General features: G+C 36.0%; 1 long non-coding RNA gene across 1 annotated transcript in view; it reads left to right on the top strand.

Moving 5' to 3' along the window:
* LOC144957979 (uncharacterized) overlaps nt 1–5,596 on the top strand; it is a 21,183-nt gene extending 15,587 nt beyond the window's left edge. The window contains exons 4-5 of the long non-coding RNA XR_013642284.1: nt 4,265–4,297; nt 5,442–5,596. This is a non-coding gene — a long non-coding RNA (uncharacterized LOC144957979). The remainder of the gene's footprint in view (nt 1–4,264; nt 4,298–5,441) is intronic.
* Nucleotides 5,597–13,617: the final 8,021 nt, after the last annotated feature.

The raw sequence follows: 13,617 nt of genomic DNA, 5'->3' as shown, positions 1-13,617 counted from the left end.
TTTATATATGCATTCTAGAATATATGGAATCTTGTTGGATGCAAATATTATGGTGCGAATAGTGCTCGATATGTAACAATGCACCGAATTATTATTGTAATATTTACCACGATGTTGGAGTTAATCCACATGGGTTTCAGGCCTTCCAGCCAACGTCAGGACTGTGTGTTACATGAGTTTGGTTATATATAATATAATTCGACAATATTGTTTAAAGTATTCGCTATCTTCACTTCCTGAATAGAACGAACGCTCGAAACAATATTGTAAAAGTTGAACAAAATTACATTTTAATTATGTTTTAAAAGTGCTTTTTAACAAAAGGTTGAATACGATTATTTCATGGCTTATGTGTATATACATATACATATTATATATAAATATATATATATATATATATGTATGTATGTATGTATGTATGTATGTATGTATGTATGTATGTATGTATGTATGTATGTATGTATATACACTCACTTGATTATAGGTACTATATGGTATGCATTTTTTTACCGCCCGGTCATTGTACGTCTATGTGGCCTTGTGGTATGAAAATTGGTTTCTGATCGAAATGTCCTGGATTCGAGGGTGGCTGGCCTGTAGTCAAGTCCTTGGAAGTAGCTCTTTAGTCACGTTTCTTCATCAGGTTATTCTTTATCTTTTATATTATGGCTAAATATTATGCTACTCTCCTCTTAGTATGGAGAGACTTTCATTCTAGTTGTTAGATCATGCTGCTCACACGTGTTGTTTTCTCATAATTTCCAGTAAGAAAACGATCGGCTCGTCTCTGTCCTGCCTTCAGTTCATCAGCAAGGTGTTTTGTTTGTCGGTTCCAAATAGTGCACGCGTATTCAATATTTAGTCAAACGAATGACTTGCAAGCTAATGATTTTGGGCTTGCTGATCTAATCTTTAAATTCATTCGAATGAAACCCGCTGTTCTATTTCCTTTTGTGGTGAGGTTGATGTGCTCGTCCCATTTAAGTCTGACTTTATAGTTGTTATTTTTGTTGATGTTATGTGCTCTGGTTATTCTGCGGTTGTGTAACTTTAGCAACATGTAATATAAGCTGCATTTAGGTGTATGAAACGCAATACGGTACGACTGTTCCAAAGCAGCCATGGTTTTTGAGGTCGTGTTGCAGATGTTCTTCACCTTCTTGAGATTATATTCTCATGTATGAAATTGTTTCATCTGTAAAAAAGCTCACTTTTGATCTTTTGGTATTTGCCTGCAATCATCCCGTATTACCGAAGCTTTTGGCAAAATATGTTGTTGTCAACATTTCCAAAGGCATCGGAGAAGAACATTATAAATACATGAGTTTGTTGGCCCTTCTCAGGAAACTTTGTAACGTCATCAATAAAACTGATTAATTGTATTTTACATGAGCGCCTGGATCTAAAACCATGTTGGTTTTCATATAATATACCATGCCTATATCTGTATTGTATTATCTGATTGACATCAATAAAACTGATTAATTGTATTTCACATGAGCGCCTGGATCTAAAACCATATTGGTTTTCATATAAGATACCATGCCTATATCTGTATTGTATTATCTGATTGACAATGATGTGCTCGATAACCTTGATTTAAATACGAGCGAGGGACACTGGGCGGTAATCTGAAGGAATCGTTTCCTGTCATATTTCATAAATGTTTTTTTCTTTCATTAATGTCAGCTATGATGTTTTTTTTTTTGTTTTGTTTTTTTGCAATTTGTTTGAAGGTCAAAGCTTGGTCTTGTAGAAATGCTGTGATGACGAGCGTTTCATTGTCATTTACTTGATGATATCCCATTTCTGTCTAATTTTCTGTGTATAAGTTATGACCAGATTTGTTTGTCATACCAGTAAATCTCTTTCCATTCTCGTCAGGGCTTCACATGTTCCCCACGTAGTCCCAATATTTGTATGTAACTCCTTTTGTACAAAACATTTCAGAACTGTGTATTTCTCTTTGTAGAAGGGTAAAATGAAATGTCTCGACGCCGCTCTTGTATCATCAATATTATAATATATACACTTTTCTACTCACTTTATCTCAATATATACAAATTGATAAAGGTGTCATAACAAAGTTTCGTTTTGATCTTTTCGTTTATTATTTAAGCATAGATACGGTATTTATTCACAAAGAGGCGCCAACTGTGATTGATCATTCGTCTGTTTATTCTTTTTATAACTTCGGTCACGCTGTTTTGTTAACTTTCTTATTGACTTTGTGAACCATAGTAGACTGTTTTTATTTTGACACATTTAATGCGGTACATGTTTACTCATTCCTCTGTCTATAAATGTTTTAATTTTTGTAGGTATATATAAAACATCTTTAACTGTTTTAATTGTTACATTTCCCATACTTTCCAGTTTGCTTTTATGAAGAGAGGAGTTTTTCCATGTTTCTATACATTCTTTTTTCGGATTCAAGTCATTCTTTATGATAACTGCATCATAGTCTGAGATAATGTGAGGAATTATTGATTGTTTATAAGATTGGGTTACTGGTGATCATTAAATCTACATGTTCCGCATTCGAGTTTGTTCCTCTATGAGCTGAGTGAGCGCATTACCCTCTAGAATCATTGTTTAGCTGTGCAAACTGGGTCCTTCCTTTTAATGTGTTAGAGTTCCAGTCATAACCTGGGAAGTTTGTTCCTCTATGAGCTGAGTGAGCGCATTACCCTATAGAATCATTGTTTAGCTGTGCAAACTGGGTCTTCCCTTTTAATGTGTTAGAGTTCCAGTCACAACCTGGGAAGTTAAAATCTCCTCCTATTATGAAGATGACATTGGTGATGTCGTTTATTTTTATCACACAATTTTTGAATAGTTCCGAGCTTTCTTTGTTGCCCAAATTGGCTTGATAGTATGAACATATTATATAAAGTGTTCTGGAACCTTCAATTTCAATCTTTAACTTCAATTTTGACCCATATCATCTCACACTTTTCATTCCCTTCTGGAATTACGAGCTTATATAATCCTGTCTGATAGCAATAAAAACAACCCCCGACATTAAGGTTGCGGACTTTGTTGTATATGCTGAAGTTTGATTGTCCTGAATAGACGAATCCAACCATGATTCAAGTGTCAATGATAATATTATCTGGTTTCTCATTGTGTATAATGTTAATAAATGGCATATGTTTATTTTAGTTGATTGGCAGTTTATGTTAATTACATTGAGATATTTTTCCTAGTATTTTTCGTTTATTATGAACACTCTTATACTGCTGATAACATAACTGGGAAATTGTTTACTATGTGTGCTCACTGTTTTAATAGAAATTGTCGACAAGTTCTGGTGAGTGTAAAACTCCACTATTAATATGTATTGATTCAGTTATGCGAGTTGTATTGTCGATGTAATTATTTACAGTGTCAACAATGGACACATCAATCCGTGTCTTCGTCTCTTTCCGTCTCTGCTTTGATGATCTGGAAAATTCTCATTGGTTAACAGTTGGACATTCCTTGTGTGGTTTTATCGAGGTGTATTATGCAGGGTATGTGGTGGGTTTTATGTTTTGTCTGTGGCAGTTGCATTGAGACACTCTGTTGTGTGATGGCAAGGTGAGATGTTGTCTTGTGTGTTTCATTGTCAGCTTATATGTGAATGGTTCTCAATGTTGACGATGGTCTGAACTGTTTACTCTGTGGCCTAGTGTTTGAGTTGCAATAATCCTTTGTTTTCTCGCAACTCATCTTAGTCCAATGAACATTTTTGATAGAAATTTATAGGAGATCATCCTCACTCAACACATGAAATGTAAATAAATAAAATCTGTTGAGATGGAAAATATATAAAAATTTTATTAAAATGTTGTAACATTTAATTCATCTCTCAGCTTTTCACACAAAGTTTATCCATAATATGACAAAAATATTATTTTTTATATAATTGTCATTGTACTGGGTTTGCAATTGTTATTGACATGTCTCAAATGTAATACTTAGAGTATATGATGTTTAATATGCCTCGCACTTTCTAAAGATCCGTTGGTGTGGCGCTGGTACATCAATGTTACATAAAAATACATTACAAAAAATTGAAATTGATTTGCTAGTCTGACATCCTGGCGGGTCATGGGCATTTAAAGACCGTAAACTACTTTAGCCCATTAAAATTCATATCATTTCATATCATATATTATCAAGTACAGGTATAGAATTCAAATTATAAAACAATGTAAATTATATAAAAAATCACCAAAAATTGCAGAGCTTCTATTTGACTATTTATGTTTTGTTTCAGAATCCTGGTTGTATCATATGCGCTGACTGTTGGGTATGTATTATCTATGGTCTTAAATGTGACCAGTCCTCCCTTTCTGCCATTTCGGACGCTGGATATTCGATTAACATAGATAAAAAAAAATAGAGAATGGTATAGATTAAAAGAGAGAGAGAGAGAGAGAGAGAGAGAGAGAGAGAGAGAGAGAGAGAGAGAGAAAGAGAGAGAGAGGAGAGAGAGTGAGTGAGTGAGAGTGAGAGAGTAAGAATGAGACAAAGAAAAAAAGATAGAGAGTGATCGAAAGAGAGAAAGATGAGTAAAAGGGATAAAGGGAAAGAGTGAGAGACAGAACAATGATAGTAAGAAAGAAATAGGGAGATAGAGAGATAGATAGGAGGGATAAACGATAGAAAGAGAGATTAAAAGATAACTATAGAGAGAAAGAGAGAGAGAGAGAGAGAGAGAGAGAGAGAGAGAGAGAGAATGAGACAAAGAAAAAAAAAAGAAGAGATAGATATATAGATAGAGAGAGAGAGAGAGAGTAGATTCAGAAAAAAAGACAGAAATAAGGAAAGTGAGACAGATACACTCACGCACACACATAGACACACACACACACACAGAGAGAGAGAGAGAGAGAGAGAGAGAGAGAGAGAGAGAATGAGAGAGAGAGAGAAAGAGATCGAATAAGAGAAAAAGAATAATTGAAATAGAGATCAGAATATGGAAAGAGATATATTTAATGATAAAGAAAGAAGGAACGAGAAAAGAATGAGAGAAAAGTTGAGATAGAGATAATAATAATAATACTAATAATAATAATAATAATAATAATAATAATAATAATAATAATAATAATAATAATAATAATAATAATAATAATAATAATAATAATAATAATAATAATAATATAATAATATTATAATAATAATAATTACAATAATAATAATAATAGTAATAATAATAATAATAATAATAATAATAATATATAATAATAATAATAATAATAATAATAATAATAATAATAATAATAATAATAATAATAATAATGATAATAATAATAATAATAATAATAATAATAATAATAATAATAATAATAATAATAATAATAATAATAATAATAATAATAATAATAATAATAATAATAATAATAATAATAATAATAACTTCATGAATATTTTCCCATCTTTTCTTTCAGAAATAGGGGGGTTAATGGATTGAACCCGGAAAAAACGGAATGTCAAATTTTTAAATGGAAATAAATCATGACATGGAATTTTGGCAACTTATAAATTACATTTTTGGAGCGAAAATATTCGGAATTAAATATTAATCTGATTATTGAAATAAAAAGTGTTTTTGTCTTTCATTTTCTACAATGTTTCTTGTTGTAAAAAGTATGTATTGACAAATCAGTTTCAAACCATAACATATGGGTTTGAATTTTGAACGTACAAATTCATACACCGTTTATTCCAAGCTCCATACTTGTATTTTCCTACTGGACCATCATTTGTTTCCCCTACATGAATTCTCAACGGTCATTTTTTTTATTTTTAATGTCCTCGAAGACAGTAACAATTTCAACATTAGAGGAATATGTTATAAAAGGGAGAAGACACAAAAGAGTCAGTCAACATAATCATTAACTCGATTGCATCCCCCTTACAAATCAATAAAACAAACCAGTGTTTTTTTACACATACACACACACACATGTATATATCAATATACATGTATATATTAATCAAAATTAACACAAAATCTTTCACTCCAAACATCAATATGTGAAAACAGAAAGCTTAAATCTAGAAGAAAAAAAAGTAAAAAGGTATATATTTTTAATGAAGTGTACTTATTTTCATGTCTAGAGGGTTCCGATAGCTCAATTGGTAGAGCACTCGCTTCACACGTAAAGGAACTGAGATCGATCCCATGTGCAGTCGAGAATTTTTTTCCGACCCCCCTGTCCACATGTTTGTTTGTTTTTTAGGGATTTTACAGCGCTTGCAACGCATTAAGGTCATATCAGCGCCAGTAAAAAGGAAGAAAATTGGATAGTAAAAAGTTATAGAATTAAAATTAAAGCACCTGAAAATAGGTAAAACAGAGGGGAATTGGTTTAAATAGGTAACAGATGTAGATCCCGAGAGCACACTGTCAAAGTACTTATATTGAGATCACCTAAAAGTCACATCCAGACACAAGCACATGATCCCACTAAGAGGAACACACTAAAATGTTTACAAATCATATATTATATAATATGTTAACAAAACATAATACAGTGCATTACCGAGAGATGATTTACAAGGAAAAAAATATCTCCCAAAACTAACTATACATTTGTCTGTTTCCCTCTCAGCGAGGGTATCCGGGCAGGCCCATGACAAAACCAAGTAATCTCATTCCAAGACATAGACGGAGAGCAAGTTGGAAAACAGATAGAGTGGGATAGAAGACACAATAAGTGCCTCCCTGTCCACTATGGACAGTGGGAGAGGGCATATTAACTTCTTGTTGTCTGTTGTCTTTGAATACGAACGATTAAAGACAGTAATTGACTTCAGAGAGAGCATATTAACTGTATGTTATCTGTTGCCTTTGAATTACAAACGATTAAAGACAGTAATTGACTTTAGAGAGGGCATATTAACTGCTTGTTGTCTGTTGTCTTTGAATACGAACGATTAAAGACAGTAATTGACTTCAGAGAGAGTGTATTCAATTGTTTATTGAAGGCGACATACGTGACTTGTCAGGCAGGCATAAACATCAAGACTATGATAATAATAATAATACATGATATTTATAACGCGCATTTTCATCACTGGGTGATGCTCAATGCGCGAAACAATAATACAGTGACATTATTATACAAATGAAACATTATACAAACTACATCAACATAATAGTATCATTATACAACAATGTAATAACTAAACATAAAGTCATTAATACAAGTTATGTTATAATACATCCACATGCTATGTCAAATACGGAAATAATATAAAATAATGATATTATCACATAAACTAAATTAACATTCTTATTGGGGTCAAATTACAAAGATGCATTAATCAAGATGTGTTTTAACAAAGAGATGGTGTTTTAACTTTGATTTAAATATTGATAAGGACTGCGCTTCTCTTATTCTTTTAGGAAGAGAGTTCCAGATGGAAGGTCCGACATGACTGAACGATCTGCCGCCGTAAAATTTATATTTATATTTATTTGTAACAATTAATTTTGTAGAATCTAGTGCAGAACGTAGACTCCTCGTTGGCTTATAAGTTTCTAAAAATTCAGTAATATACAATGGTGCTTGATCATTAAGGCACTTATAGCACAATACTGCTAGTTTGAATTCGATTCTCACATTAACTGGTAACCAATGCAGCTCATACAAAAGTGGCAACGAGTAGGATGTTATCTTCTTTCTTAAAATCAATTTAGCAGCCGCATTCTGGATACTTTGAAGGCGTGATATTTTATCGTTGCTTACATTCGAGATTAACGAATTACAGTAATCTATTTTAGATAGTATGAAAGATGTTATTAGTTTGCATGTTACTTCTCTTGTTAGGAAAGGTCTAACTGAAGCAATTCTTTTTAAGCCTATTGTCAAACTTCTACATAGAGAATCAAACTGTGCCTGCATAGTCATATGTTGATCTAGCATTACCCCGAGGTTTTTCACACACGTTGAGAGGTTAATTGTGCACCCATTTATATTTAGAGTAAACTTCAGAAAATCATCTTTCAAAACACTTTTTCTACCACACACCATCACCTCTGTCTTTTCATTATTCAGCTTTAACTTGTTAATTTCCATCCAGCATTTAACATCTCTAATACAGTCTTCAACACGGGTAATTAATGATGGGATATTACTAGGGATATCGCTTACATAGATCTGAGTGTCATCAGCATAGAAATGATACATTAATTTATTTTTAACAAAAATATCCGAAAGAGGTTGAGTATAAAGAGTAAAAATAACAGGACCAAGGACAGACCCCTGCGGAACGCCGTAATTTAGAGGAAATGTTTCTGATACTGCGCCATCGATCAGAACCGACTGAGATCTTGATGTTAGGTATGATTTAAACCAACTAAGCGCAGTGTCTCTAATTCCAAAAGTAATTTCTAATCGTTTAATAAGTATCTCGTGATCAATGGTGTCAAATGCAGCCGAAAGGTCCAACATAGTCAATAAACAGACATGATTTTTGTCAATACTATTAAGAATATCAGTGCATACTTTTAAAAGGGCAGTTTCAGTGCTATGATGTGATTTATAGGCAGATTGGAAATTTTCACTTAAATTATTTAGATGGATATGATACAAAAGTCTTTTTAACACAATGCGTTCAAGCACTTTGGATAGATATGGAAGGTTGGAGACAGGTCTGTAATTTTTCAGTTCGTTTACATTTAGATCGGACTTCTTTAATAGTGGTTTAACAATGGCACGTTTAAACGAGTCGGGGACACTACCTGAGACCAACGAATTATTTATAAGTTCAGTTATTGTTGGTAACAGTTCTTCAATACAAGTCTTAAGAATACTAGTTGGGATGGGGTCTAATAAGTCACAATATTTTGATGGGCTATCTAAAATGGCTGACTTCACTTCATCTTCAGTGGCTGGATCGAAAACATGTAGTGGCGTTCCATGGAATGGTCCAAAGCTCGGTGACGATGATGATGATGTATTGTCTAAGTTTTCCCTAATGGATTTTATCTTGTCGTGGAAATAGTTGGCAAAATTTTGAGCTAGTTCGGTGTTATTTCTAGACGCTGGAAGGGGTGTGGATTTCTTACTGCCAAGAAGGTCGTTTGCGGTGGAAAACAGTTCTTTGCAAGATGTAATGCTTTGAAATTTTTCGTTGTAGTGGGCCTTTTTTGCGCATGTGATGGCGTTATAAAGAGCCGACTTAGCTGCTTTGTAGATATCTTTAAATACCGTTAGGCCACTCTTTCGCCATTTCCTTTCAGCCTGTCTCTTTTTTCTCTTTAATTCCTTTATCTCGGAATTGAACCATCGCGAGTGTGGTCGATTCGATACGACCCGACGTTGTGGCGGTGCCTCACGGTCAATAATAGATCGCAATAATTTGTTGTAGTCGTTTATATTTGTAACCTCATTTATGACGTCACGAATGCTATCTTGTAAACCAATGAACTTTAATCTCCGTTATACCCTCTCTCTCTCTCTCTCTCTCTCTCTCTCTCTCTCTCTCTCTCTCTCTCTCTCTCTCTCTTTCTCTCTCTCTCTCTCTCTTTCTCTCTCTATCTATCTATCTATCTATCTATCTCTCTCTCTCTCTCTCTCTCTCTCTCTCTCTCTCTATATATATATATATATATATATATGTATATATATATATATATATATATATATATATATATATGTATATATTGTAGTTAAGATTCTTATTGCAATCACTCACCGTAACTACACCCTTGTTCCACTGTCGTAAGCCAGATCCTTTCTGCACATATCACTAAATCACAAGCCCTCTCTCTCTCTCTCTCTCTCTCTCTCTCTCTCTCTCTCTTTCTCTCTCTCTCTCTCTCTCTCTCTCTTTCTCTCTCTATCTATCTATCTATCTATCTATCTATCTCTCTCTCTCTCTCTCTCTCTCTATATATATATATATATATATATATATATATATATATATATATATATATGTATATATATATATATATATATATATATATGTATATATTGTAGTTAAGATTCTTATTGCAATCACTCACCGTAACTACACCCTTGTTCCACTGTCGTAAGCCAGATCCTTTCTGCACATATCACTAAATCACAAGCCCTCCTGATCTCAAGATCAACAATATTTACACTTTATACATTGCACCATCTACTTTTTTTTTTTTTTTTGGGGGGGGGGGGGGGGTTCCTACCTCCCATAGCGGGCAGGGAGGCACTTGCTGTGTCTTCTATCCCCTCTTATCAGTTTTCCAACATGCTGTCTTTGTCTTGGAATGAGATTACTTGGTTTTGTCCTGACCTTGGTCGGAGTCCTTGGCTGAGAGGGAAACAGTCGAATGTATAGTTATAGTTTTGGGAGATGATTTTTTTCCTTGTAAATCATCTCTCTGTTATGTACTTTTACTCTTTTCACTTTAAACATAATATTAGTAAACATTTGAGTGTGTTCCTCTAAGTGGGATCTGTGCTTGTCTCTGGATGAGAGTTTTAGGTGATCTCAAACTAAGTACTTTGATAGTGTGCTCTTGGCTCTTGGAATGGATATCTGTTTACTATTTGAGCCAATTCTCCTTTGTCTTACCTTTTCTTATGTGCTTTAAGTGTAATTCTAGAACTTATTACTATCCCGTTTTCTTCCTTTATACTGGCGCTGATATGACCTTAATGTGTTGCAAGCGCCGTAAAACCCTTAAAAACATAACAAATATCTACTTTTTTAAAACTCCTAATCCAACACATAGTCTGCCAAACGCGGAGGCATTTGCTGTGTTCTGACAGGACGTTGCCGAACAGCCTCGTGTACCTCATCCTCCAAATCCAATCCATCATCTTCCTTCTCATCATCTCGGCCCAGCATTTCACCATCCCCTTCGTCGCCACTGTTGTCAATCTCAACGACCTTTCGCACATCCAGCACATGATGAGGCACTACACTCACTTCAACAATTGTTCACCGAATTCACACCCTTGTTCCATTGTGTCACGCACCTGGCATAGGGGGGATTCACCCAGACTCGATCTCCCTCATTGAACCTACAGTTCTCAATCTCATCGTCACCTTCTTCTTCTAAACCAACAGGATCTCGGGAATCCGAGCTCGTATCCTGTCGTGGTGCCACGTTGTACCAATATACCGCCTCAATTGGACTGATGCTCCCTCGTTCTGCGAAGGCCTTGATAGTTTGATGGTGCCGCTCTACAAACCCATTGCCACCAGGTCTGTTTGCTGCCCGAAAAAAGTGGTTTAATCCTCCACCGCAAGAAAAGTCTATCCATTGCACCAGAATGGAAAACAGTTTCATTGTCCATTAACAGCTCGCTAGGGGAACCTCTCTCCATAAACAGTTCATTTAACACCTCAATCACAAACTCTCCAGTTTCCCTTCTCAACAACCTCCATACAGCAAATCGCCCTCGTCCACAATCAACAATAGACAAGTATGGAGTCTGGTGGTAGTGCGTTATATCTACGGCAAATCATTCCCAGTTTTCCAGTACGTCCAGCTGGCCTATTTCGTGTCGCGTTGGCGCAGGGTCAATAGATTGGCATCTTTCACACGTCTTCACAACCTTCTTCACTGCAGATCTACTCACGTTAGAATAAACCTTCCGTGCCAGGAACAGACTGCGATCGACTTCCATGTGATGCATTCCATGAAGCGTCTTCAGGTCTGGGCATCCAACAGCACACATTTCCACATCTTTCCGCTCTACCTTCAACCATTCCTTCTTGACTTGAGTCAAAACATCCGCTTTGTTCTTTAATGTGGGGACAAGTGTGACGGGCACACGCATATCAAACTCTTCGATTAGCCCTTTCAAAATTCCAAGACGTCGCTTTACCAACAACTCAGCGGCACCTTTAGTGTGAACACGCTTTTCCTCGGACAGTACCGTCTTCAACCAACCATGTTCTGTGGCAGAATCCGTGACATTATCCACCTCTTTTAGATTCCACTTTAGGGCCGCATTCAAACCTTTGAGCATAGCCTCCAGTTCTGAAACGTTTGTGTAGCTAAAGTCATCTTCCTTCCTCAGTCAGGCCCCATTTTCAACCACCTCTTCGTTAATCTCGACAAGTACGCCCATCGCAATATTGCTTGCATCACACCATACTTTCCCCATGGTAGTTTTCGGCACATGCCACCTTCCCTTCACCGGGTCACATTCCTTGACTCGAAGCAATCAATCATTCAGCATAACCAACACTTGATCACCCACCTCATCATTCCATCCACCCACCATTTAAAGATTCTGGACTTTTTGCGATTAGACCATTGTTCCTTAGATACTCTACCAACTCAACAGCTGGCACATTTTCTTCATCAACAATAATATCGTCTATGTAAGAATTGGTAGCATCCTCGGTCTTGCCTAATACTGTCTTCAAGATGTTTGCCATAATGCGCGGCGCAGAACTCAAACCAAATCTCAATCGTGTTAAGCAATACGTCGCCTCTTTATAGTTGACTAGCTGGTATTTCCACAATTTCTCCGCCACTTTTATATGTAAATAGGCCGCCTTCAAGTCAACAACAGTCTCTGACCCCATTTGCCACCATTCGCACAATGTCTCACCACAATCATCAGTAACAACATCAACTGTGTGGCAGCTGACATATTCATTCAGCTCCCTGAAATCAAGAACGGGTCTCACTTTATCCTTCGTCGGCTGCACTACTGCCATAAGTGGGATGACACCAGACTTTACATTTTCATACCAAGGCATGAGAATTCATTCTTTCACCCATTCATCAACCTCTCTCTCTCTCGAACCGACTTCTCACATCATCATCCAGTCTTCTAGTGTAATCGTTTGCTTTGTTTCTCAACACAGGAGGAACATTCTTCCACATCCATTCCACCGTCCATACACCACCATCAAACACTGCTTCAAAATCGACATCTTGAATCACCTCAACCTGTTCTCGCATCGGGTGTTCTTTGCTTGTTATAACTTCGTTGCCGTTACACACTGCTTCACGGGCTCTACCATCTATAGGTTCCATCACACGACAACACGACAAAAAATCGGCTCTCCCATCCTTTATAGCAACACCACCTATACAATTTGTAATGTCCATTCCCAGCACCATCAGAATATCCCCAAAAATCTGCAACGATCAACTCAACAAACATGTTCACTCCAGCCACATTCAACTTCACCATCCTTCTGCCTGTTCCTCTTTAATAATCCGTAAAAAATACAATGGCAAGAATGTGGCCAAATCTCTCACCCCTTGCAACTTGGCAACTAACTTTACTTTTTTTAATCCACGCAACGACATCTCCGCCCCCCGCAAACGATTTCAGCATTTCCGTCGTCACTTTCACTGTCGCCATGATCAGGTATCTATGCGCCGAAATAGCTTGTAGTTAAGATTCTTATTGCAATCACTCACCGGTTGTCAACTCCAACTGCGATTACTTCCAATGAAACAAAGAAGTCTAATTACTACTTTATCTATCTTTCTATCTATCTACTATCTAATGAATTTCACAAAATCAACACGTCTTCTCTTTTCTCTACTAGTCTCGTCACACACACACACTTCTCCACTCACGATCTCTGCCAACACTCTAACGCCCGCGTTTTTCCTGCAACTCCCGCGCTTCCCCTTCACTAATTGTTAGCCAG

This window comes from Berghia stephanieae, chromosome 12 (assembly GCF_034508935.2).
Source record: "Berghia stephanieae isolate SIO BIC M18660-M18661 chromosome 12, UCSD_Bste_1.3, whole genome shotgun sequence".
In the NCBI taxonomy this organism is placed as follows: domain Eukaryota; kingdom Metazoa; phylum Mollusca; class Gastropoda; order Nudibranchia; family Aeolidiidae; genus Berghia; species Berghia stephanieae.
This window is presented reverse-complemented; position numbering and strand designations above follow the sequence as displayed.